This window comes from Electrona antarctica (assembly GCF_951216825.1).
Source record: "Electrona antarctica genome assembly, chromosome: 18".
Taxonomy (NCBI): Eukaryota; Metazoa; Chordata; class Actinopteri; order Myctophiformes; family Myctophidae; genus Electrona; species Electrona antarctica.
In genome coordinates this window covers 22881385-22884308 of record NC_136799.1, presented here as the reverse complement: position 1 = coordinate 22884308, position 2924 = coordinate 22881385, and positions in this window count along the sequence as shown.

Sequence of the window (2924 nt, the reverse complement as noted above, 5' to 3'; positions counted from 1 at the left end):
AGTTGATTTGTCAAATGAAAGAACATTACAGTTCACTCACTGTAGAAGGTTTATCACCCAAGTTCAGTAAATGTCATCAAATCATATTTGCCATGGTGACCACGTGCACTGTGTAGGCACATATCGACAATGCACACATGAACACAGTACACACTGACACACCCAATACTGGTACAGAAGGACCTACGGCACCAATGATTTGCCATGCAACTCCTTGCAACCAAACGGTTGCGAATAGTTGCATGAAATCATTATCCCCAAATATCCCCAGCAGTTGCAAGGAGTTGCATTGGTGTGGTTTGGGCCTAACAGTATGCACAGCACAAATAATAGTGTAGGGGACTGGTTCTCAATGTGGGGTCCAGGGACCACCGGGGGTCCTTGAGGGGATTCCAGGAGGTCCCCATCATCGCCTATTGAATATCAAACAGGTGGTCCTTGAAATAAAAAAGAGAATTACTAGCCTACTGGTGGTTCTCAATTGTTTCTTGGTTTTCCCATAACATTATAATGTTCTTATTTTAATCACAATTAAGACCCCATTACTGATTGTCAGACTTTTCAAGGGCCACCATAACTGAGTGTACAAATGGAATTCAGGTCTAACTCTTTCAGTGTTTCTGGTCCTTTGCATGTGACCATTATTATTTGCATTATTGTCCGCTCATTTGCATGTCCATGGCAAAAATAGACTTTTGACAAAAATGTCCACCAGCATGGCGATGACCTCTGAATATTAGTTTTTCTTTATTCACGATCCTGTCAGAACAATGTGCTTCTAACTTTTAAACCTTAAACTTTGAAAGCTTTTAAGCCTTATAGGCCTAAACTAAGGTCTTCCACTGCTGGCCTGCTCGCTTTGCCTAAAAAAATGGCAACAAAAAAATACGGGGAAGCAGCGTTTTGCTTCTACGGGCCGACGGCGTGGAACAAACTCCCACTGTACCTTCGACAGGCAGCCTCTGTAGACATTTTTAAAGCGCAGCTCAAGACCCACTTCTACACTTTTTTGTTATTCATGTCCTCACTGTATTGCATTACTGCTCTTGTTTTTTGAGTGGTGTAAACCACTCCTACAACTGGCTTTTGTGTGCAGAAAAAAATGACCATGGTTGCTATGTTCAAAATAATTTCTGACGTAATTAAATCACACCCGGGTGAACTGGATGACCGTAGCAACCGTGGTCATTTTCTCTGCACAAAAAAAGCCAGTTGTGAAATCACATCCGGGTGTGATTTCATTACGTCAGATCAGAGCTGATCATGCTATATAATACCTTATTACGTCAGACCACAGCTGATCATGCTATATAAAACCTTACACCACTCAGTTCACACGGGTGTGATTTTTAATGTTTATGCCTTGCTTTTCTTTTTTTTCTCCATTGCTCTCTAAAGCACTTTGAGCTGCATTTCATGTCATGAAAGGTGCTATACAAATAAAGTTTTATTATTATTATTAAACCTTTGGCTGAGAAACACTGCTGTATGCCTAGAGATATCAAATGATACATGTTACTCTACAAACATTCCACACACACACACACACACACCCTGAGAACTAGACTTTACAGTGCCTCTGTCTAATTTTGTCCTTAACACATTATTTTATTTGGCAACCTCTATCATATTGTAAGGTCAACTGTGTGTGTGTGTGTGTGTGCGTGTAGTATGGTCTGTCGTCATCCATTGATTTTAAAAACAATACGTCTTCAATGTTGGCAGCCCTCTGACTCTGTACTGGCTGGGAAAGGGACTTCTGTTTGGTATCCAGGCAACCGCTCAGTAAAATCCTCAGTATACAACTGGACCCAAATGAAGTTGAACCATAGTTTCCTTGGGTGTGGCCAACGCAACGCAGACCCAGTACAAAGGAACCATGGTGTTTCCACAGTTTGAAACTGTCCAAATATAGATATTACTGTAAAACCTATAAAAAGCCATACATCCTTATGGGTCCATTTACTAAAGTGGAACTTAAAGCATAATAACACTACAAAACATCACCCAATACATCAGTAATTATGCTGTTAATATTAATAATATACACTATACAGTATAATAACACAATTATAGTAGGTGTGTATATATTTGTGTGCATACAAGAGCAATGCTGTGCTACCTGTTCAGAGTGAAACTGTTGCATGTTTTCTAACGGTGTGATGCAAGGCTGAAACTGTAGTAGGTGCCAGGCATTCCTGTGGCTGTCAATCAGTGAACGAGTGTGTATGCATGAGCTTACGTACCTCCCACACCAAGCAGGTGGGAGCATTCCAATTAGTTACTCACATAATACACATTTTAACCCTTACCTATCAGGTGAAGTCTTAACCTACTCCATCATACCATGGAGTAGCCTAGGCCTTAGATTAACATATTTATCATTAAATACTTTCAACCTGGCATCATTATATAGTAAAATACATTTCATTTACAGTGTGTATGCTTGGACTTTCTTTTTAACACACAGCTAAGCCTTGGGCTGCCACACACACACACACACACACACACACACACACACACACACACACACACACACACACACACACACACACACACACACACACACACACACACACACACACACACACACACACACACACACACACACACACACACACACACACACACACGCACTACATGGTTCAGAACAATGCATGTCTCTTTCTCTGACACCTGTCTAAACTGGGAACTACACCTTGTATTGTGACAGAAGCTGATTTCTCAGGTAATGAGGCAATACACGAGTCACTCTTATTAAGTCAGTCAGGGTGTGAATACAGGGGCCATGGCTGAAGACCAAAGGAGCCCAATGTACCGTAGTCAACTAATTTAATTTAGTTTCGAGGTTAACTTTCAAATGCGAGTTTCCACATACAGCCAAAACAAATATCTGAATAGCAAATGCAAACAAACTCAAATAC